This window comes from Erpetoichthys calabaricus, chromosome 4 (genome assembly GCF_900747795.2).
Source record: "Erpetoichthys calabaricus chromosome 4, fErpCal1.3, whole genome shotgun sequence".
Classification (NCBI taxonomy): Eukaryota; Metazoa; Chordata; class Cladistia; order Polypteriformes; family Polypteridae; genus Erpetoichthys; species Erpetoichthys calabaricus.
This window is the reverse complement of record NC_041397.2, coordinates 262,799,595-262,824,527: the sequence shown is the minus strand read 5'-3', so window position 1 is coordinate 262,824,527 and position 24,933 is coordinate 262,799,595. Positions and strand designations below refer to the sequence as shown.

Below are 24,933 nucleotides of genomic sequence, written 5' to 3'. Positions count from 1 at the left end.
AATAAGTAGTCTTGCTCTTTCTGGGTAGCCATTCTTTTACTTTGTGTTGGTCCCCACTTCACACAGTACTCTTCGGCTTAACAGCCTCAAGGTGATGGCAGTTTTGACCATTAGATCTAACCACACAATTTGTCAAAACCTTGTCTACTACTCATTTTGGTTCACCGCTTCCCCACATTTCCAGTGCTACCAAAACACTTTCACTTTTCATAACTCATCCTTTCGTCTTTCTCACCAACTGATATCCTCAATGTCCAAGCATCTCACTAACATGTAAAGGCTTGGGTCTCTCACACACTTCGCTGCTTCTATAAATTCTAATAATAACAAAATGATGAATGATTTTTTCAAATTTGCTTTATAATGCATACGAGGAAGAAAAAAATATTTTTTTCAGAGAGTACATGGCACTTTGTGGTGGGTGTATTTTCTGTACAATAGCTCTCTGGGGCCCATTTGTTTTTTAGCCTTTTTTTCAATGTATGTCCTCTTAAAGCCTAACATTATTCAACATACCTTTCTACAAAGATTTTAGTGACATCTGCCAGAGGATTCTGAGGTTTCTAGCCCTGTAAAGAAAGATTTCCACATTAAGTCGTAGGATGTAGATGCTGGTAAGACTAATTTAGTTGCCATTTGCAAGGAAATATAGAAGTTTGTCTTTGATAAACTTGTTGTCATGAGAAACCTCCATATATTCCAGAATCTGGAGGAAATCAGAACACCTCACCATGATATATGTTACATCCTAAGTGATTTCTCCCCTTCATTCCATAGAGCATATATTCCCGGTGAACATTAGAACAATCTAGACAAGAATAGGCCATTCTGCACAACAAAGCTCGCCATTCGTATTCATTTAATTCTTTTAAAATAATACCAAGTCTAGTTTTGAAAGTCCCTAAAGTCCTACTGTCTACCACACTACTTGGTAACTTATGTCTATGGTTCGCCAAGTAAAGAAAAACTTCCTAATGTTTGCGTGAAATTTACCTTTAATAAGTTTCCAACTGTGTCCCTGTGTTCTTGATGAACTCCTTTTAAAATAACTGTCTCGATCCACTGTACTAATCCTTCTCATAAGGGTACTTTTGATTTTCAGACTTCCCATTGTATATTCAAACCTAACATTTTTACTTCCTACATGTACTATTTTACATTTACTGACATTAAATTTCATCTTGCTTGGTATCATCTGCAAACTTAACCAGCTTCTTACTTTTATTCATATGCAAATCATTTGTATATATTAAAAATAGCAGCAGTCCTGGCACTGACCCCTGTGGAACACCACTCTTAACATTGGCCAATTCTGATAAGGTTCCTCACACCATCTGATTGGTTACCCCTTTTATATAATGGGATAATAGTTGCCATTTTCCAGTCCTTCATAATTTCCCCAGTGCCCAGTGACTCCCTAAAAATATGTGTCAAGGGTTTATATATGTACTTGCTAACCTCCTTAATAACTCAAAATATTATCTGGTCATGATGATTTATTTGATTTCAGCCTATTTAATCTGAGTAGTACTTCTACCTCTATAATTTTCAAATCACTCAGTACCTCCATTGTAGTCCTTTTTACCGCTAGGAGGTTATCCATTTACTCACAGACCTCAGAAAAATGCAAGATTAGAGCATCTGCTATTTCACTGTATTTTTTAATACTCCTTTACTACTCCTGATGCACTTCACCTCCTCCTTGACTGGTCTTTACTACTAAAATACTGAAAGAATCTATTTAGGTCATCCTTTACCTTATCTGCTATATTTCTCTCCATCTGTCATTTAGCCTTCCTAATATCCTTGTTAATGGTTGCCCTTGTGTTTTTATATACCCTACGATTCTCATTGGAGTTGTTAGTATTATATGCCTTATACATTTTAGAAATTTACAGACCATTTCCCCATAATTTAATTTCTTTCAAAAAGACATGACATCTCCAAGCTATCTGAGGAAAAAGACTCTTTCCTCACAATCATTGAAGTAAAGCACAATTTGGTGTCTATAAATAATGGTAAATCACCAGGGCCAGGTGGTTGCCCTCTAAAATGCCTGCCTGCTTTTTTGTAACCTATCATCTGTTTGATCAAATTATTCCAAATGATTGTAAAGTAACGAATTAAGGGAAAATATAAATTTTACTTATCATTTATTTATCATTCCCAGTTGGAAAAGAAAGCTGCCACCTAATGGGAAGGCCTTGTAAGATCAAGGAACCAAGGAATGAATTGACTAAGATGTAAATGTGTCCAATAGGGAGAACAATCCCATCCCCCAAAACATATAGTATTTTTTTACAAATAACAAATTTTTCTTCTAAAAACCCTAATCACCAACATGCTCAATTTTAGATTGCACATTATGTGTATCTTATACCATAAAGCATTATGCCATTAGTCTGGCCACTGACCCCTACTGCCAATTCTGGTTTCTAAATGCCCTTGTACTTTTCTCCATATGTTTGTGACCTTATTCTTCCTTTTGGTTTCACTGACTCCATTCTCGGTCTCTGACTGTCCTTCCTCAGTCCTTTCTATTGATATTTCTTTCTTACTCCTCTGCTCTCTCCTTCTCTTCTATACAGTGCAGGTGCTGTTGCAGCAAAACTGCCACTGATCTCTTAATGGAAACCCTCTCTCCCTCTCCATCCTAATCTCCTAAAGTCTTTTTTTTATAACCTGGTAGATTAACTGGCCACCCAGTTGCAAGAGGCTATCTTTTACTCAAGGGGTCAGGATCTGGATGCTTGGTGATCAGTGACAGTGGGAGCTTTTAATTCTTTTAACTTTATTTCTCACTCTTTTTAGACGCCTGGACTGGTATGTTAATTGCCACCTTCCTCTCATGGCTATCTTAGTTTTTGGATTTTTTTTCCTGGTCTTTTTTTTTGTTGTAACTACTTTTCCTCATAGGGAAATGAGGGGACAAGGATGCTAGAAGGGATGTGGTTTTATTCTTTTGTTTTTAAATCATTTGTAACGGTTTCACTTTTTCTATGTCTTGAACTAAATACAAACATTTGATCACACAAATAAATAAAAAACATATAACTCCTAGGTTCATGTTTCTGGGTCAATCATAATTTTACATGAGAAATAAGATACTCATTTATAGCAGGCAGCTGGTCTGACACTTGTCAGTCTTTTGAGGTTGTTTCTTTTTCCTCTCTTCATGGAAGTTATGAGTAGCAAGTGACGTTCAGCTGTGCAAGATGTTTTTAGAAAATAAAATAAGTAAATTTCTTTTTATATTTTGCTGAAATATTCAAGTATACAACTTCATGCCATTAGTTAAGGGAATGGTAAACTGACATTATTCTTTAGTGACATTAAATTTTCATTAAGTGCATTGCAAAAGGTGGTTTAAAGTGCTTACAGTTTGTATATAAGGCTTGGCTAACAGCTGAGTGGGGGTTCAGGGACATTTTTTGAAGTCCATAATGAAATTAAATACCCATTTTTTGTATATTTTAGAATAATTCCTAAGTCAACATGTCCTCTGTATGCCATATTTGGTGAAATATTAATGTGAACAATGATATTGTATTATTTTTGGGTGAGTGGAGCTCACTTGATTCATTATTGGATGGCCTCTCCTACAGACCCTAAAATGAATTCTTTAAATAGCGCTTTTCTCACTACTCAAAGCACTTAGCAATTGCAGGTTAAGGGCCTTGCTCAAGGGCCCAACAGAGCAGAGTTCTTATTGGCATTTACGGGATTCAAACCAGCAACCTTCCGATTGCCAATGCAGATCTCTAGCCTCAGAGCCACCACTAAACTAAACCACTGACAAGGCACATACTGCACATATAAAAGCACTGACAATGAGTGCCTGAACAGGATGCCAGTCCTCTAGTTCTTCTGAAGGATTCCCACAAGCATAAGCTAGAGCAGACCAACTGGGTGCCTCCATGACAATGCATGATAGTGCGACTTTTCCCTTACTGTCACTTACCAATGGCAGATACTCCTTCCCATGCTGCTTACCACTGTAGGCATCCTCATTCATCGGGCTAACTCTTTTGGTGAAAAGTGACAATCTACCTACATCCAATTCCCCGTATGTCCTTAATTTCACCAGTCACCAAAGACATGCAGATAAATTATAGCATGCAAAGATGTATCTATTAGCAAATAAAAGTCATAGCCACAAAAATAAATGAATAATTGTATTGTCTGGATATAAAGTCCTACCAGAAATATAGCATTGTCTGACAGTCAAATCACTTGACAGTGATCAAATAAAAAAATTACTTTTGGTTTGGGTATGAACATGGACATAGAGAGAGAGGCATATCTTGATTCAGAAGTCAGGCTAGACAATAGATCTCACAGCTCTCATTTAGATGGATGTGTATTTTTTCCCCTGTTAACCTATATGTGCATTAAATTATCACTTTCATCAAGGCTTTGCAATTCGTACTAGTCCCTACTATTCTCTGCTGCTTTTTTTCTGGTTTTCTGTGGTGGCGTTCTGTGCCACGACCACCTGATCAAGGCACCATGCAGTCCCTACATTGATGGATTGAAGGCAGTACCCCAAATGTCCACAGGACCATCATCATCAAACTCTTTCATGTGAATCCTGAAAGCCATGAGGACTGATTTAGATCATTTATGCTAGGTAGAATGCCAAGTGGGGGCTTGGCAGTCCCTTGGCCTTGGAACCCCTGCAGATTTTGTTTTTTTTTTTTACTCCTACACATCTGGATGTCCTCCCAGCCATCTGACCTTACTTTATTCTTTGTTACTTAGCATTGCCTACTGTTATTTTTGTTTCATATAAACTTTTCTTTCTTCCTCTTGTAAAGCACTTTGAGCAACACTATTTGTATAAAAATGTGCTATATACAGTAAATAAATGTTATTGTTGGTTTTGTATTGGAAAAGGGAATGAAGGTGAAGGAAGGAGCTAGCAGCAATACATAAGTACGCTGGTCATTCAAGTTGGGAGTGTGGAGGCCCATTTGAACCCTCAAGTGCCAGCACAGAAATATCCTGGTATTACTTTCTGCCTGCTGATAAAAGGACTTCTGTTTTACTGCTTGTGATGTAGATGGTACTGGCATGAAAAGCTCACGTACAACCCTTACGCCATGTTCTCCATGTGGCTTCTAGACCCCATAATGTTGACGACAGATAACTGACTGGTCACTCTGATGATGAAACAGCTTAGCCTAAAAGGTTTAATAACAAAAGAATATGTAAAACATCTTATCTTGTGAACAGTGTTTGCCAATATTTTATCCAGTCCACTAGGGATGAGCACATGCCATCTGGCTTTTAAGTTATAAACCAACTGGTCATTCTAACTTAACCATTATAATGTGAGTTATGCACTGAGACAAAATATATGTAAACAAATATTACACACATAAAATCTATCAACTATAATGCAGATTCCCAAGGCCATTGCTCCAACTATGAAACATCTGTTAGTGAAATTTCTGATTTGTAGGTAGACAGTTAATGGTTCACACACAGTTCATTAAAGCTTATCTATATCTAAGCAATTTGCAGCAGAAAGAAGTTCATTGTAATTTTACACAACATGTCAGCAGTCACAAAATGGTGATTTTTCTGTCTACCTCAGATATATTACATAAAAATCATGTGTTCAGCAGTTAAGAAATTGCATATTGCTTTTTGCTTCTGCTCTTAATTTAATTTTTTTATACACTTGCTATAGAGTATAACATAAATATATCCAAAGAGACTGTGCGACTTAATTTATACACGACACTATAAAAATTCCTGGAATGTAGGCTCAGGTAGAAGGTACTGGACGTATGCTGGAGTTAAAGTCCTGAAGAAAAAGAAAGACAGATTTAGAAAACAGGAGTTGTCTTTTGACTGTCTGGTGCTGGACAGTGACTGCAGAGAGAGATGGGTGCAGTAGCTGTAGTAGCTATTGATATAATTTCTTGTATATATATATACAGTATATTTATATATATATATATATATATATATATATATATATATATATATATATATATATATATATATACATACAGTATATTTATATATATTGTAAAAGATAGAGGTCTCCGTGACCCCTTGAACCCTTGGATCAGACGTCAGACACCAGATAAAAGTCCAATTATTATTTATTATATAATAATAATGTGCACCAAGCACCCTCCACTCCACAATACTCAATAATAAACCCTCCACACTCCCAGACACTTTGCCACCCTTCCTCCCAGCTCAGCTCAAATGTCTGGGCTTACCCAGAGTCCTTTTATAGCCCCTGTCCCGGAAGTGGTTCCTGGCCAAACCCCCAAGTCCTTATCCCTTCCGGGTCAGGGTAAACAGTCTTTTTCATCCTGGGAGCACGTCACTTCCTCCAGTCACATGACTGATGCATTCCCGGGTTATAGGGCATGCAAGAGCCCACTAGCCCCCCTACAGCGACTCCTGGCGGCCTCCAAGGTATCCAGCAGGGCTGTATCACCACACTACAAAGTCCATGAGGCCCTGCTGGAACTCGGGGCACGAATATGCTGTCCGGAGGGCTCCTCCTAGCGGCCTGGGGGTGGCGACCGGAGTCCATAGCCGGTCGTCCATCACGATATATATATATATATATATATATATATATATATATATATATATATATATATATATATATATATATATTATAATAAAAAAATATTGAGTTGAGACGTGATTTTCTCGGAGACACTTTAACGTCCCACGACACAAGGAAGTGAGAGAAAGGGACAGCTGCTGTACAGGCTTTTAAATGATCGATGTGCAGCACGACATGCAGATCACGCAGCATGCAGAAGTAGCAGCAGCAAGCCAGCTGATTGAGCATAGAGGAGGTAAAAAAATGTATTTGTCTCCCATTGTATCACCATTTAAGAGGGAGTTTCCGAGGAGCAACCGCATCTCCTTAGCATGCGTTCAGCCCCCCTCAAAACAACATGAGAGGCAGAGATGCAAAGTGACTGGCGCATAGCGTGTCCCAGGGTGGGGGGAGGGGGAATAACTCATTCACTACAGCTTTATTACTGGCAAATATCAAGAAATAAAAATGAATGAAATGAAAATAACAATCTCCTTAAATTGTATATCCGGTTAACCAAACCCGGGGGTGGGCGAGCAAAGCAAGTAAGTTTGATGACATCACTTCTGATACCCAGAACCCATCTACATACTGCATCAATTCTTGAACAAGCCTCCCTGACTCCACCTCTTCCTCTAATTCACCTTATTTATAGCCAGGACTCATCTTGTTAGTTAGTTTGGTTTTGAACTTCAACTTGTAAAGACATGTTTTCTTTATTTTCTGATTTTTTTCAGTATATGGGGTGGCCATCCCCAAACCTTTTTCTGTCTACTGCCTACTTTTCACCACTATATATGTATATCCAACATCTGTCTGTCTGAATGTCTGTCCGTTTTTCACAAGAGAACTACTTCATGGATTTAGATCGGGTTTTTTTCTGTAATTTCCTTGAACATTCCGGTTGATTTTGCGACTTCTGTCATCCTGGTAAGAATCATAGTTCTCTTGCAGGACTGATATATTCTCGCTAATCTGAAAAAGAGGCTGCGGGCCGAGGGGAGGGGAAAGTGTGACATCAGAAGTGGGTTTGCTGGGCAGGGCCCTCCTCACTTTCCTTTTTCACTAATACGTGGGCAGAGCCGCGGGGCATGTCTAATACATACATATATATATATATATATATATATATATATATATATATTTGCTTCCCAGGTCCTCCCTGCATGGAGTTTGCATGTTCTCCCCATGTCTGCGTGGGTTTCCTCGGGGTGCTCCGGTTTTCTCCCACAGTCCAAAGACATGCAGGTTAGGTGGATTGGCGATTCTAAATTGGCCCTAGTGTGTGCTTGGTGTGTGTGTGTCCTGCGGTGGGTTAGCACCCTGCTCGGGATTGGTTCCCTGCCTTGCGCCGTGTTGGCTGGGATTGGCTCCAGCAGACCCCTGTGACCCTATGTTCAGATTCAGCGGGTTGGAAAATGGATGGATGGATATATATATATATATATATATATATATATATATATATATATATATATATATATATAATATACTGTATATATAAAGAAGAGTTTATAGTAAATAAATAGTTTGAGTGTATGCTCTTTTTTCCTCACTTTTGATTTTTGATTATTTTCTTTTTTGTCCTCTTCATTTTTGTCTAGCATCTGAGAGGAAAAAGAACAACTGTTTTATTTGTTTTTGCTATCTTTTTCTGTTTTTCTCTTATTATTTATGAGTCAGTGCATACACTGTACAGCTTCACAATCACTTATTTTTGTTCTTCTGTGTCATTGCATAAGGACTGTGTTCAATTGCATGACACTGAATGTTTATTTTTCTGGCCCTTTTATATAAAGAATTGTTTTCTTTTTCAACAACTTTGTGGGTCTGTGCTACCATTTGTCCACCACTGATACATTTGAGTATGTATCCAGATACCTGGAGTTTAAACGTACATACAGGCACCAGTACACAAGGCATCACACAGCTCTAACCAGGGTATACTTGACTAAAGTAGTGAGTCTTAGGCCTGGATTTAAAAGCTGAGGCCTAAGGCTTTGTGTAAAGCTCTAATACCTAGAAAGCGTATAACAAAAAATTTGTCACAAGTTTTTATGAATTTATCTGTAATCTCGGATAGAGGCAAGACATGAGCACTGACCTTGTATCCCAATCCACTAAAGACATCACGTACCACACATATCTGGTTTGTTATCTTGGTGACATTATAACAGATGCTCAAAAATGTTGGAGCATTTATGAGATTAAGAAGGTGCCAGGACCAATGCAAAATTGTTTTAACAACATTAAATACTGTACAAAACCAGTAATACAATTTGAATTCACCATGCTTCAAAAGGTAAACTAAGTGAAATAACACTAATAAAAACATAACAGGGAGGTCAGAAAAAATTAAAATAAACCATCTTCATAACACCTCCTAGTGCATAGGTGTGCTAAATCAGGTAGGAGGGGAGCTTGTTTGTTGGGGTGCCTCACTTCAGGTAATCAATCGGAGGAGTTTGTAAGTCAAGGATTTTTAAAATAAACTAGATTGTTGTTATTAACTGAACACTTAGGATGTAAGGAAACACAGAGAAGAATTTCATAGTAGAGATTACCAGAGAACATCAAAATATTTACTCACATGCATATGTTGTTTTATATTTTTTTATTCAGCCTCATGACAGAACATTCAAGGGGCTTAGACTGCTGGAAAGTTTCTTTTTGGAAGGAATTTTTAGGAAAGGAATAAAACCACCCGAGGCCTTCAACAAGAATAGTCAGCATTAAATCGTTAGTTCTTGAAAATAACTCCATCGTTTTACCAGAAACCAGAAAAAATGTACATTGTTTTCACCATTAAAATGTAAATGTTTAGCCAGGGCTTGCATATTGTGGGACTATTTAAGATTTAGGCCTGGAACGTCCTGCAGGGCATCATTAATATACAGATGTAAGTCTTATTTTTCCTACATATGTAATAATGCAATAGCAATATTCCAACAATAAGAAAAAAAAATACAACTTAGACCCACAGCCTCCTCACTAACTGTGAAACTATGGTTGCCATGACAACAACTGGCTAGATTGCCCCCAGAAGTGCAAAGCAATATGAAGCTGCTGCAGAAGTGAACTTCAATAAGCAGCAGTCGAGCTATAGATTGTGATCGGTGGTGATCTTCTATAGTCTAAGTTGCTAATCAGAGCAAAAAATATTTAAGAGCGTTGCTTTATATAAATTTCGACTTATTTAACAAGCAACATTTCTATTGGATGGAATGCTACTTGTTAATAAAGGTTATGCAATTTAGACTTTGCCTCAGGAAATAACTTTTAGCCTCAGAAGGTTTAGGCATACAGATGCAACTTTGAAAATCAAAAAAACAACAACAACAAAAATGCTATTAGGATGTAGATTTATGATGGTCAGAATACTGAGTTTCAAAGATGATTTGATTCCAAACAAAAGGAAGCTTGCATTCCCATCATATGATTTAGGTAGCTAAGCACCATCTCCTATGTATCATCCTGTTACCGCGCTCAGCATTTACTCTCGTAACATCTCCTGTTACTGAGACAATTTGGCAGCTGCTCATGACAATGTGAGGCTTCATTGACAAAGGTCTGGATTACAGTCACTTGCCTGTTCACAATGCGGCTCTGTATTAGATCGCAGCTAAGCTTCATTTAGCAAACTGTCTTTAGTCGCAGTGGTTCTGCCATAATGAAGCTATTTTATTGCTCTGTGGAAGGGAAAAAAGAGGAGCTGTTAATATGATACTATATGTAGATCTAATTAATTTTGTATAATGAAGCATTCGTGAATAAAAAGAAGAAAAATGCATTTCCTCTAATATAAACAGAACAGTGCAGCATGACTTATGGTTCAAAAATGTGCTATTTTCAAATCTCAAATGTTTTTATAATAAGACCTTATTTTAATCAGAATAACAAAATACCCAATACCACCACCGCTGCCAACCAACCATAAAAGCATAAGACCTTTTGCAATATTTTGCAGGAAATGAAAATAAATGAAAGCCCCATCCTTGTAACTCTAATTCAAAGGAATGAACTTAATTGTTAATTATAAATAGAAGATGGGTTATGTTAGCCTGCAAAATACACACGCGGAATGGGACTTAAGGATTAATGGTGACACTACATTTTTATCTACAGGCAGTGAGCAGATGGCTAATAAAATCTTACACCATGCAATGTGCTGCTTCTTTATTAAGCACAGCTAATTAATAGAGAGTTGGTCCTCCCTCAGAACGGCATGCATTTCTGATTGAACACAATAAGGTGTTAGGAGTACAGCAGAGGGATGTTGGCACAAGTGAATGAATTACGTCTCACAGTTGTAGCACCTTAAATCTGTGATGAAATTCAGGACTGAATAGCTCATTCCATCTCTCTGTTGAATTGAAAACTGCCATCCTGGCAACATGGGAGGCCACTGGATTAGCCTGAATTCCTGGGTATGCTCTTGAACCTGTACTATCATTGTGGCAATGAGCTTTATGTAGAAATGTGTTCTAGAACAAAATACCTATACTCTATGGCTCTACTTTTGCCTAAGAAACATGTTTGTGACACACAAACACTCTCTGGACTAATACGCCACCACCACCAATCTAAGCTTCCACTATTCAGCTGGTCAGATCTATACACTTACAGGATTATTGCTTATTGTTCCCATCAGCATGCATCAACAAAACTCATGATCGATCTTGCCAAGCAAAGATTTTTTTATTTTATTTTTCAGCATTCATTGTTTCACCTGCACCTTCTGCTTTTTGCTGAAGGGTGTGGAGCTTCATAGATTCATTGGATGATATTCTGGATCTGTGACAAAATAGTTATGCACTGTGTAACTACAAGGGGGAGCCATTGAGCCCCAAACCAGAGACACATGTCCCTAAACACAACTCCTGGTTCAAAAAAAATTTTATTTGTTGCCAACTAGTTCCAGCAATGAAAAAATCCAATAATAACGCAATCATAAGATTCTCTCCTGGCAAGTGTCGCCCACTGTCTCCCGACTTTAACTCCATGTTGTGAGGCTGAGGGCTTCTTTTAAACTGGAGTTCTGGGTTGTGTGAAAACCAGACCAGTGCCCATGTAGCAGCGCCTTCTGGCTGTACCCAAAGACCCAGACAGGGCTGTGCTTCTGGACTCCAATTCCCATTCTACCCTGCAGGTGTCCTAACTGGGTTTAGCCCAAAGGAATCCTGCCACCTTTTGTGTGAGGAAATGAGCTGCTCCTGGCATCCACATTCACCAAGTCCATCCATTATTCCTCTGTCCCAAATGGAATTAAGATTGTAAGGAGTTCCAGCCAGGTCTCCACTCTTGCCATTCTTACATTATGGCCTTCTGGACAGGCAGGAAATCATCCTCCATCCTGGCTAGGATTCCTGTCCTTCCTTCATGGCACTTACAACTGTGATTTGTTATTTTTACCTCTGTTGCACTCAGCTTTTGTTCTGAACAAGTCAAATCAGTCTTCAATGGTCCTTTTCATCAATGGTCTGTAGCATAACATTTTTAATCTTACCTATTTACCCTCTGACTTGCACATTCATAATGAATTGGTCCTGCTAATGTATTTTAACTAGTATTAAGAAAGATAGAAAAAGTTTTGTTATGAGCTGGCCATTCAGCCCAATCAGGCTTGTCAATCTTTATTCACATAAAGTCTATTTCACATTGCACAACTTCTAGTCAAAGGATATGTCAGAGTTGGCAACTTCTACTGCTGATGTCAATGGCAGTGCATGGCAGTTTACATGACTGAAAATCACTGGGCATGTCACATTTAGCAATCATGTGCCAGCCTTCCAGCACAGTCGTGCTTGTGCCTTTTGTTTGACAGCCAATGATGGGCTGCTGTCTGACAAAGCTGGCACTGTAAAAAGCGTTAACAGGTATTCTAAGTTCTGTCGCAATCTATGAACTTTTTCTTTCTTTTTTTTTTTGTTCTGTTGTGTTATGCAAAATGTGAGACATCAGACAGATGAGTTTCTCTTCTGTTTGAGACGTCCAAAAAATCAGTGCTCGTTACTCCTTGTTTCTGCATTATATGAACTGTGGTCCAAGATGAGCACTCATTGGTTATCAGTTCTCACACACACAGAGCCCTTCCTTACAGCTAACGTGTTTTGGGGGAGTTGTGGGCTAGTTAGAGTCAGTCATTGGGTATGTCACATTACGTGACTGCCTTCATGGGAGCATGCCACTGAATACTGAATAAGATTATGTAAATGAAGAATACAACTGAAAATTGCTAGAAAAGTCATCTAATGTGATATAGCCTACACTTTTTAAAACAAATGTCAATTCAATCTTCATACATACATAAATACTGTCTAATTTGAGCAAATGTCTAACATTTGTGCAAAATGTACCCTTGAGCAATTTCTGTCTGGGTCCCCATGTACTAACTGAAAAACTCATTTCAGTGCACCTACTACTGTATACTATAATTCCCATCATAATTTTAAACACTACTTTTTAATCTTTGGTTGTTTCAGCTTAAAAGCTCCTTCAAAGTTTCCTTGTAGCTCATACATACCTTCAGTCCTGGAGTCACTCTAGTTGCGATTTTGCAATTGTAAAATGCAAAACTCACTTAAAACAGTTCCTTGAAAGTTGTAAGGGTTTTTCCTTTGGGTTTGACAATAAGGAATCCTCTCCCTAAAGCCTCATTCACACCTCTGTGTTTACTTCTATTTTTTTCTGCATCTGTGCGATGCAAGTAATCTCTACCATGCCAGTAAAATCAGTTCTGCTTATCCCTCTCATTCACATCATTGCAGAGGAGAGCAGTACTTTTTTAAAAATGTGACATGCTACACATTTACCACATGAAGACACACTAAAACACACACTACTGTGTTTTTCCACAGGAAAGTCTCATTACATGAGAAGCCCTCTAACTGGCTTTTACTGCTGAAGATGCAGATATGCATCCTCCAAGTGCTGTGGAACTTTGAGTTTCTTTTCTGTCTCCAATACATCTTTAGGATTGTAATCACCTAGACAGCCATTATAACTGGCAGTGCTGGAAAAATTAGTACCAGAACACATATGGTGGATAAGCAAAATATATATGTGACAGGAAATTAGTTTTTTTTTTCAGTAGAGATATTTATTTAAATGCTAAATGGCAGGCAGGCAGATGATTGCTGAATTAAAGAATATAAATGCTTCTAGACAGGATTAGACTTCTTTCTTCCCATGTTAATGGCTCAGACTTTCCTAAAATGTAATTTGTATCTTATTAAGTTCCATTGTGAATCATTTTGCTGATCACCCAATATAACCAAACATCCCACTAGTTCAGAAGGCAGCATCAAGAACCTTAATCAGAAACATCTGACCAGGTCTAGCTAGCATCATTACACTGGTTACTTGTGTCCTTTAGAATTGAATTTAAAAAAACTACTAATTGTATATAAAGCCTTAAATAATTGTCCTATATTTTAGTATGCCTGTCCCCCTACGCTTCAAGTTTTGACCTTAGATCTTCTAATAGTGGTCTGTTTATAATTCCAAGAGCCAAGTTCAAAAGAAGTGATGAGGAAGCCTTTTGCTGTCATGCACCAAAAATCTGAAATACTTTACTGATAGCAATAGGCCAGTTTAATTTAGTGGAACATTAAAAAAAACAATTCCTAAAACCCTTTTTTTATTTAGGATTTTTCTTAGTTGTACTCCTAATTGAGTATACATTCACAGAATTGCCATACCCATCAGGTATTTGCAGTCTTAACTATTCTGTACTTTTCTCTGCTTTCTTTTCCAATCTTTCAGTGGTAGCATTTTGTGCCACCACCACCTGATCAAGTGCAGCCACCTGTGATGCACGTCACTGAAGATGGGTGCCCTAGCTATCCAAGAGACCAACTGCACTGAGACGAATGAGGAACGACTTAAGAACATTTATGTTAGATGGAATACCCCCATGGGGGCTGGGTAGTCTTTTGGCCTTGAAACCCGTACAGATTTTGTTTGTTTTTTTCTTCAGCTTAACTGGAATTTTTATTTTTTTGTCCTCCAGGTCATCTGACCTTATCATTGTTTTCATCTTTAGAGACTTACAATACAATATTTTATCGACAAATCTACTGTTCTTATTTAAACTCATATTGATTTAATTTTTTTTACTTATTCGTTATTAATCTTACCTAATTTGTTTTTCTTTTATTGTAACTATTCCTTTGACATTTTGTAAAGCACTTTGAGTGACACTGTGATATAGATATAAATGTTATTGTTGCTATTACTATTGCTAAATCACTTTCCTATACTGTCTAGTTATAGACAGTAACACGTCTGCTATGATTACTTATAAAGTTTACTTTCAAGTTTTATACCCAATACTGTATAATTATATCTAATATTAATTTAATCTTATATATGTAAAACCTTAAATGCATTTATATCACACTCCATCTGCCACATAACTTGCCCCATTCTGTAATGATTCTGTTGATTTTATGGCATCTGCCTTTCTTCCAGATTTTGTGTCATTGGGAAATTTAACCAACTTTGTTAATTACATTCTTATTCAGATCCATTATTTGAATTAAAAACAGAAGTGGTTCCATCAGCAATGCCTGAGGGCTCCACGTTTAACATTACCTAATTCAGTAAGCATCACTTGCAAATTTAACTTAGTGCTTCCTTTGTTGAAGCCAATTTTTCATTAATCTGCACAATGCAGCTTGAATTCTCTGTTCTTTTAGTCTGATCAAGGAGTGGAACCTAGCTGCACATATGATGCTGTCACTGATTGATCAGTTAATTGCACAGGAAATGAAGGTACATCTAATAGTTAAACAGTAAATAGAAAGTAATTCAAGTGGCATTATGATCAAATTGTATAATGAACTGTATTTGCAATGCCATTGGTAGACAGTATACATGATCAGATCTCAACAAGATAATATTTGAAAATGCTAAGTAAACAGGTTCTCTCAAGCTATGCTGATGCTGAATGGCCTTCTGTTATGTTAAAATGTTGTAATTCTGTTACGGTCAAAGCAGCTGAAGAAGTTGTGCAGTAAAGCAACAATCTGAAACTCTTTCCAAAGGCGAATGACTTTTAATAACCAATTAGCAACAATTCAGTTCTGAAAAGTTAGGTCTTCACAAAAAATTCATTCATGTGTTTTCAGAACCTTTTTCCTCCGTTACAGAGTTGCTGAGAGTAACACATTATGGTTGTAGCGTTCACACATGGCAGAAACGAACAGACTGGCCATCAAATTATTCATGGGGCACAATCATCACAATCACCCACCCATACACATACAATATACACATTCATTGTATCATACAGTCATATCCTAACCAAAGCTGCATGCCTTCAAATTGTAGAACTAAACCTGAATCCCCAAATGAAAGCCATAAATCATGCAGAACAGGTAATCTCCACACAAGACACTCCCAACATTTGTTAACGGGATAACTGGGGCAAACTGTTGTCTTAAATCAGAATTAGTTATGGTCGGCTTCCATATAATGTTTGCCCGTAGTGTGCCTACAGGTTATAGAAGTGAATTTAGGAAAATGGAGGCAATGTAATATGAAAATGAACTAAAATTGGTTCATTTATACCAGTGTTTCAGGTGGACTGATCTGATTTCACATTTTTTTAAAAGAAGAGAAAATAAGTTTCTAGGAACTTGGCTCACAAAGTGAAACATGAGTCTTAGCTTACAAAAAGGTGTAATCTCTTCCTGCCTGTTATTAATTGCACCCTGAACAGTGCATGAGTTTATGGGTCCTACCTTTTTAATACCACTTAGTGATGAATTGTATCATGTCTAAATGTTATTCATGAGCCTTTGCGTAAGCACTACCATTACAGGCCATTCTGAATGTGACATAAAAGAAGAACATGAATGGCTACTATTGGCCAGGACACTAACACACAGACAATAAAAAACTTACCATGGTAGAAGGAAAAACAGCTCTGGGCAAGAGATTATCAGATGATGAAGGTGTATGGGAAAGTATGCATGCTGTTTAGCATGGCCCAGGAAGGACAGGTGAGCATTGGTTTCTGCTACATCTTTGTTTATTTTACAGAACACATTCCCTTTTCATGTAATGCAAGTTCTATTTTAATATCTTCTGTGTTATATCATTAAGTGATGCTAGGAGCTTTCTGATTCACACTACTGGCATGCAAAAAAAGCTTAAGAGAAATGTGATTCTTTATGAGACAGAATAAAAAATTGAGAAATAATGTAAGTATGTACCATTTAGTTTAAGTTTGCATTATATAGATAAATATAGACAAAAGAGAGTAGAAGAAATTAATGAATGTGATACCATTGTTACCTTTCCTGTATGTACAGTGATCCCTCGCTATATCGTGCTTCGACTTTCGCATTTTATATGTAAGCATATCTAAATATATATCACGGATTTTTTGCTGGTTAGCGGATTTCTGCGGACAATGGCTCTTTTAATTTATGGTACATGCTTCCTCAGTCGGTTTGCCCAGTTGATTTCATACAAGGGATGCTATTGGCGGATGGCTGAGAAGCTACCAAATCAGAGCACGTGTTATGTATTAAATAAAACTCCTCAATGATATGATACAGTGGTGTGAAAAACTATTTGCCCCCTTCCTGATTTCTTATTCTTTTGCATGTTTGTCACACAAAATGTTTCTGATCATCAAACACATTTAACCATTAGTCAAATATAACACAAGTAAACACAAAATGCAGTTTGTAAATGGTGGTTTTTATTATTTACGGAGAAAAAAAAATCCAAACCTACATGGCCCTGTGTGAAAAAGTAATTTCCCCCTGAACCTAATAACTGGTTGGGCCACCCTTAGCAGCAATAACTGCAATCAAGCGTTTGCGATAACTTGCAATGAGTCTTTTACAGCGCTCTGGAGGAATTTTGGCCCACTCATCTTTGCAAAATTGTTGTAATTCAGCTTTATTTGAGGGTTTTCTAGCAGGAACTGCCTTTTTAAGGTCATGCCATAGCATCTCAATTGGATTCAGGTCAGGACTTTGACTAGGCCACTCCAAAGTCTTCATTTTGTTATTCTTCAGCCATTCAGAGGTGGATTTGCTGGTGTGTTTTGGGTCATTGTCCTGTTGCAGCACCCAAGATCGCTTCAGCTTGAGTTGACGAACAGATGGCCGGACATTCTCCTTCAGGATTTTTTGGTAGACAGTAGAATTCATGGTTCCATCTATCACAGCAAGCCTTCCAGGTCCTGAAGCAGCAAAACAACCCCAGACCATCACACTACCACCACCATATTTTACTGTTGGTATGATGTTCTTTTTCTGAAATGCTGTGTTCCTTTTACGCCAGATGTAACGGGACATTTGCCTTCCAAAAAGTTCAACTTTTGACTCATCAGTCCACAAGGTATTTTCCCAAAAGTCGTGGCAATCATTGAGATGTTTCTTAGCAAAATTGAGACGAGCCCTAATGTTCTTTTTGCTTAACAGTGGTTTGCGTCTTGGAAATCTGCCATGCAGGCCGTTTTTGCCCAGTCTCTTTCTTATGGTGGAGTCATGAACACTGACCTTAATTGAGGCAAGTGAGGCCTGCAGTTCTTTAGACGTTGTCCTGGGGTCTTTTGTGACCTCTCGGATGAGTCGTCTCTGCGCTCTTGGGGTAATTTTGGTCGGCCGGCCACTCCTGGGAAGGTTCACCACTGTTCCATGTTTTTGCCATTTGTGGATAATGGCTCTCACTGTGGTTCGCTGGAGTCCCAAAGCTTTAGAAATGGCTTTATAACCTTTACCAGACTGATAGATCTCAATTACTTCAGTTCTCATTTGTTCCTGAATTTCTTTGGATCTTGGCATGATGTCTAGCTTTTGAGGTGCTTTTGGTCTACTTCTCTGTGTCAGGCAGCTCCTATTTAAGTGATTTCTTGATTGAAACAGGTGTGGCAGTAATCAGGCCTGGGGGTGGCTACGGAAATTGAACTCAGGTGTGATACACCACAGTTAGGTTATTTATTAACAAGGGGGCAATTACTTTTTCACACAGGACCATGTAGGTTTGGATTTTTTTTCTCCCTAAATAATAAACACCATCATTTAAAAACTGCATTTTGTGTTTACTTGTGTTATATTTGACTAATGGTTAAATGTGTTTGATGATCAGAAACATTTTGTGTGACAAACATGCAAAAGAATAAGAAATCAGGAAGGGGGCAAATAGTTTTTCACACCACTGTATATGATATGCTTCCCGCTCGATGCTTCGCATACTAAAAGCCCAAATAGCACCTATTGATTTTTGATTGTTTGCTTTTCTCTCTCTGTCTCTCTCTCTCTCTCTGACATTATTTGCTCCTGACGCGCAATCCTTTGAAGAGGAAGGTATGTTTGCATTCTTTTAATTGTGAGACGGAACTCTGTCTTGTCATGGAGCACAGATTAAACTTTTGAAAAAGAGACAAATGTTTGTTTGCAGTGTTTAAAAGTCCCTGTCTCTACAAGGGTGTTATTTCATGTCTAGAGGGCTCTAATAATGTTAACAAATTTATTTAGAAGGTCGTAAACAGGTTTTCTATGCTCTAACTGTGAAAATATTCGATTTATAAATAAAGAATCCTACTTCACGGAAATTCATTTATCGCGGTAGAGTCTGGAACTGATTAACAGCGATAAACGAGGGTCGACTGTATATATATATATATATATATATATATATATATATATATATATATATATATGTATATATATATATATATATATATGTATATATATATATATATATATATGTATATATATATATATATATATATGTATATATATATATATATATATATATATATATATATATATGTATATATATATATATATATATATATGTATATATATATATATATATATATGTATATATATATATACACATACACACAAATATATTGTGACGCGTGAGTTACTGTCTTGCACCCCAAAACACGAGGCTGAGTCTAAGTACTTAAGCAAAACCAGCTTTATTCAACTTGAAACAGGAACAGCAGGGTTATTTATTGCAGCAGGAGCGACCACTCTCATGTACACAGACACAGTAAACGGGCATAGTTAGGGCCAGGTCAGTGGCCAAGTTATACTGTTCCCTGCATTTATAATGTTCCTTGCATCACCCATCGGTGACAGGAGTGTATAGTGCGAGCTTGATTAGCTTATAGTTGTTTCTACATCACTTTGCTGCTGCGCTCTGAACCTGTGGTTGCCTCGGCAATAGGTAATCAGTCCTCCACAGACGTGGCAGGCATGCTTTGGTGTGTAGTCCTGTTGGGGGGGTGGTCCTAAAAGAGTTCAGAAACCTGACTATATATATATATTTAGTGTATTTATGGAAGCTGTACAGCACTTTGGTTGACTTCTGTTGTTTTTAAATGTGCTCTATAAATATAATTGACTTGACTTCACTTAACTTTCCTGTCTGTCTCTGGACTGTGGTCAGGACAAAGCAAGGGAGCTTTTCCTTCAGTGTTTCTAGTCATGTAAACCTCTGGCCAAAGTGAGCTGCTCTTGAGTAAAATTCACTTCTTCAGGTCCCTTGTCCCAATTTTCAGCAAGTTGTGACATACAGTGCTTAAATGTTACCAAACACTGTTAGCTTTATTATATAACATTTTTAATGCTTTACAGTTTATCAGCAAACATAATTTTAAAATGTTGTCTCAAAATTGACAACCAAACTTGACATCTAATAATACATTAACAGGTCCCCATACTAAAACTCCAAATAACAGAATCATCTGGTTATAAAGTTCCACAAACCTTCATTTTCCCACTCCAACCCTGTGTACACTTGCTGAGATACAACAGAACAGTTTTAACAATTCAGCCCTAAACACCTTGCCAGTCCTACCCACCTAATTTCTCCAAAATAAAATGGAATAGAGTTTTGAAGATTCCTAGAGTCCTAGAAGTTCTTGCTCCAGATAAACAAATTGTGAATTGCTTTCAAAGATATATGCCTTTGCAATGGACAAGCACTCTGCTCAGGTGTTGCTCCTGCCCTGAGCTCACTGATTGCTGGTGTGGTGCAACCCAGCCATGAATAAGCAGGTTAGAAAAACAGATGAATGGATGTATGAATCTATACACATTTAAATGTTTGAACTTGTTTCAGTTTAACTCTAGATAAAAAATAGACCAAACAAGCAAAACCCACACAGCTGTGAAGAACATGCCAAGGACAAGGACACCACTTAGGTGGTGAAATGAAAATGAAAGTCTCTCACAAAGCCTGCACACTGGAAATTAAAAACTTGGCATGGCAGTCTAAGTATTTGAGAGGCCCTAGGGGATGGTATGCCTTAACATGAATGGTGATTCAGACGATTACTTTGTCCATATGAAGGTGAACTTCCCCTTGGCAGCCTCGGCTTCCTGCACTATCATGCAGAGCGCTCGCGCCCAGCCAACATAGGGCACTCCCTTCACAAGAAAGGAAAAGCACCGTGTTCTTTTCCACCTGGATGCCATTGGCAACCTCCTGCCAGCTTGGGCTTCTTTCATAATACATTTAATATCATGCATACATTAATGGTTTTTATCTCTAATTCTGTGCACTGATTTGAGTGCTCTGTACCAACTAATCCACTTTAATTTTTCTAAATCATCACCTCCCTTTTCACTATCTTAAATTTGCTTCCTTGTAATTTATCAGGTATGACATGATCTAGCTTTTCAATTTATTTTCTGAATTTTGCTCATGTTTTGTGAACAAGTACAAATGTGTTCTGTGTGAAAGGCAATCTATAAAATGACAGCTGACTAACATACTATACATAACATTCTCAAAACATTCTTTCAAAGTCATCAGCGCTGGAACCTATTCATGTAACAGTGTGATGAGAACAGGAACTAACCCTGGAGTGGGCATTAGTTCATGTCAAAGCCCATTTGCCCATTCACTTGTGGCCAATTTGGACTCATCGTTCAACCTAACTTGAATATTTTAGCATTTATGGGGGCTAAACACACAGAAAATGCAAAGTTCACACAGACACCAAGTGAGCCTGGGATGGTTGACAATTATTTGTTAACAATGTATATTTTAAAATTTTCTGATCATTCGTATTCATATTTATTGAGCCTTTCCTCTGCACATTTGTGCAGCAGTTTGCATATTCAAATATTTGTATTACAGTGTTGAAAGTGCTGACTGCATTGTACATCCATACAATCAAACAAGAAAGAAATAAACTGCACAATGACTGAATTATTAATGACTTGTGGTGCAAAGTTGCATAGATTTTTTGCCTTTGCTAATTTCGTCTAATTCAAGGATGTGCACTCTTACTCCCAAATCTAATACAAAAAGCAAAGAAGAAAAGAATTAATAGAAAGTGCTGCCTTGACTGCCAAGTAAAGCAGTGCCAGCTAGTGTGGAGCCATTAGCCAAAGTAATCAATTTTAGATTCAAGTACAGGCTTCGTTCTCTGAACTGCAGCCCCGACTGAATTGCTTGGCTCACAATTCACTTGCTGTGCCTAAATTAAATAGAATTAAAATAATATTTCTTTTAAAACGGGAGCCCTCTTGATATTAAAAATCAAATGACTACAGTTTTGCCAAAGTGAGCTGAATTAAGATGGGGTTTTATTCCTAACATGTCTCTTTGGGTGGTGTCTAAAAAGCTTTCAATTACTGTTTAAATCACTCTGCTGCTGTTTCCATTCCAGACATTTCATTTTTCACTTCAATTTTAATCATTTTTGTCTTTTGGCCTTTTTTGTTTATTTGAGAGTAGCAAAGCTACAAAGGGCTAAGAAAGGCATAAATATGCCAATGGAGACAAGGAAGATATTATATGACAAGTGAAGCTCTCCAGCTGCCAGACTGGGCAGACATAGTAACCCGTATATCATATTGGATGTGAGAGAAGGAAATTATTTCTCTGAACTGAGGTGGAGGTGCGGTGGGAAAAAGCCAAAATGATTCCTCAAGGAGCTGACGTCCTCCAGCTGCCGGCAGAGAGGGTAAATAGCTCAGAAGTCACAATGGATATATGAGCTGATTTTTTTTACGAGGGACCACCAGGGGGCATCTTGATGTCCCACTCCCTTAAACTTAACCCCTCTCAACACCCAAATAAATAACCACAAATATCTAAAACACAGAAATATAAATAACCAACTACACCACCCAGTCAGGTGGGAACTAGGGCCCACAGTTAAAATTTAGACTCTAAAAAATTACTAAACACAGGTTCCTCTTTTTACAGGGATGAGCATCCACCACAGTGGAGAACAATTAAAAATCCAATTGTAATAACACAGCTTTAAACGATAACCAACATCAAATAAATCAATGGCACAGAAAAGATCAGTTCAGTTCAAATGCAAATGCACTTGTAAAAATACTTGTGAGTCTCAGTCTCTAATGATCACCTTTAGGTCCGTGCTAAACCCTGGGAGTTAGATGTACAACTATCTGTACTCATTCGGCTCGATCCCGTATCCACTAGTGGTTCTCCATGTAAGCTCATCTCGGGGGGAGGCTTCCCCTATTGCTCTGTCAGCACACTTTTCTGGGCCTCGACCCCATCGAGAACACGGACAACATGAAGGAGCCGATTGGAAGTGCTGGCTGGTCTCTTCGTCATGACTTGATTCCCCTACTCTCGTATGTCTCTCGCTGTGCCTCCCTGCTTCGCAATGGCCGTGCCATTCATCCAGGATCCTGTCAGCTCAGGAAGAAGCAATAGCCAAAAATGTCCAGTGTAAATAACACTCCTCAAATTTCCGACCCCATGAACACTAATACAGACTTATTCTGTCTTCAATCTCTGCTTTAAAGTCCAAATCCTGGTGCTATTCAATCATAGCCTTTTGCATCCATCTTAAAGGAACAAAAGTGCCACAAACACAACGCTTCGCAATTCATCCCAGTGTAAGCTTACCAAACAGTGCTGGTCAGCATCTTAAAAAATGAAAGTCCCGTCTCCCTCGCCTCACAATTGGTCCATGTTCGGCACAAATGACACAGGCTGAAATAGATCTTACAATCTGATTGGTAGTGACAAATGTCACTCCAGTGGAAAAAAAAAAATAATAATAATAATAATAAAACCAGACACACATTTGAATAATCATCCCACACTCATTGTAAAAAAAAGAAAAAAATCCACAATAAAGTAATTAATACAATAATAAATACCACTCTAAATCCCAAAAATCTCTATTGGGTCACAAATATCTATGCCTGTAAACATTGGCATTGGGAGGAGGGTTTCTTTAGAGGATTAAATCCATGATATATTGTGCCATGCTCCTGATTGTTTTGTGTGTTTTTTATCCCCCCATCTATAAGGAAAAATAACAGAGAAAAAATAAGATAACACTGATGGATTGATTAACTAAAGATGCCCTTGAGAATTTTGAAGATCTGACTGTGTCTTCACAAAACCTTCACTGCTTTATATACATAATGAGTTGTGTAGTTTGACATTCACAGCAACTCAGTCAAAATGAACTACAACTCGCTTTGACAAAATCAAACAAACTTGAATTTGTCTTAAACCATGGACGTGTGAGAGCTAACAGCCAATGGGTGCTCATCCAGCATAATGCATAAGTGCAGCTTAAAGAAAAGAAGAAAACCCCATGCAAACAAAATAAAGACTTGCCTGTCCAATGTATTGTGTTTGTTATACCACAAAAAAAGGATCAAAGACAAAGAAAGGGCTGAGATTGCCATTGAACAAGCCATACCTGGAAAGCATTCATACAGGCACTGCTACAGTCAAGCAGCACATTAATTGGCTGTCAAAATGCAGAAGTGCAGCAAGTTGTGAAATCTGATCTCCTCAAGGCTATGAGATCCAGCAATTGCAGTCATTAAGTTTGACCTTCTTGACTAGAAGTCATGAAGTGAGCCTGTCAGAATAAGGCATGCTCATAAGGCCCAGGATACACTTAGCTACTTTCCTCTGAACAGCCTGAAGTGCTGCTATGTCTGTTTTGCAATGTGGTAACCGGAACTGCATGCCGTACTCCATATGCAGTCTCAATACTGCATTACAGACGATGAGTAGAATGTTTCTTGATTTATATTTAGAAGTTTTTGCAATATAGCTTTGTGTTTTATTTGCCCCTTTAATTGCTTTTGTTCATTGTTTGGACAAAGGACATACTGTAGGTGAACAACACAGGTTTGTATTTTTTCAACTATTACTGCAAATACAAAAGTAAATGCACAAAGAATGCAAGAGAGATCGTGGGAGTAAATATGAAAGGGCAGTAGGGAAGTCCAAGTGGAGGATTCCTGCTGATGATAGAGAGCAGACAATCCAGCACATATCCAGGGTACCTTACCAAATATGACATAAAAACATAAGAACATGAGAAATTTGACAAATGGGAGAAGATCTTTCAG

The 24,933-nt window shown here is 37.8% G+C and overlaps 1 long non-coding RNA gene across 1 annotated transcript in view; it reads left to right on the top strand.

The window, feature by feature from the left end:
• Positions 1-19,161, top strand: part of LOC127527437 (uncharacterized) — a 107,324-nt gene extending 88,163 nt beyond the window's left edge. Inside the window, exon 2 of the long non-coding RNA XR_007934740.1 lies at positions 19,084-19,161. This is a non-coding gene — a long non-coding RNA (uncharacterized LOC127527437). The remainder of the gene's footprint in view (positions 1-19,083) is intronic.
• The last annotated feature ends 5,772 nt before the right edge of the window (positions 19,162-24,933 follow it).